The following is a 495-nucleotide window of genomic DNA, read 5'->3' as shown; positions in this document are numbered from 1 at the left end:
CTTGTATGTGTACCACGGTGTATCACAACACTTGTATGTGTACCAAGGTGTATCACAACACTTGTATGTGTACCAAGGTGTATCACAACACTTGTATGTGTACCAAGGTGTATCACAACACTTGTATGTGTACCAAGGTGTATCACAACACTTGTATGTGTACCAAGGTGTATCACAACACTTGTATGTGTACCAAGGTGTATTACAACCCTTATATGTGGAACAAGGTGTATCACAACACTTGTATGTGTACCAAGGTGTATCACAACACTTGTATGTGTACCAAGGTGTATCACAACACTTGTATGTGTACCAAGGTGTATCACAACACTTGTATGTGTACCACGGTGTATCACAACACTTGTATGTGTACCACGGTGTATCACAACCCTTGTATGTGTACCACGGTGTATCACAACACTTGTATGTGTACCACGGTGTATCACAACACTTGTATGTGTACCAAGGTGTATCACAACACTTGTATGTGTACCA

The sequence above is a fragment of the Cherax quadricarinatus genome, chromosome 7 (assembly GCF_038502225.1).
Source record: "Cherax quadricarinatus isolate ZL_2023a chromosome 7, ASM3850222v1, whole genome shotgun sequence".
Classification (NCBI taxonomy): domain Eukaryota; kingdom Metazoa; phylum Arthropoda; class Malacostraca; order Decapoda; family Parastacidae; genus Cherax; species Cherax quadricarinatus.
This window is presented reverse-complemented; position numbering follows the sequence as displayed.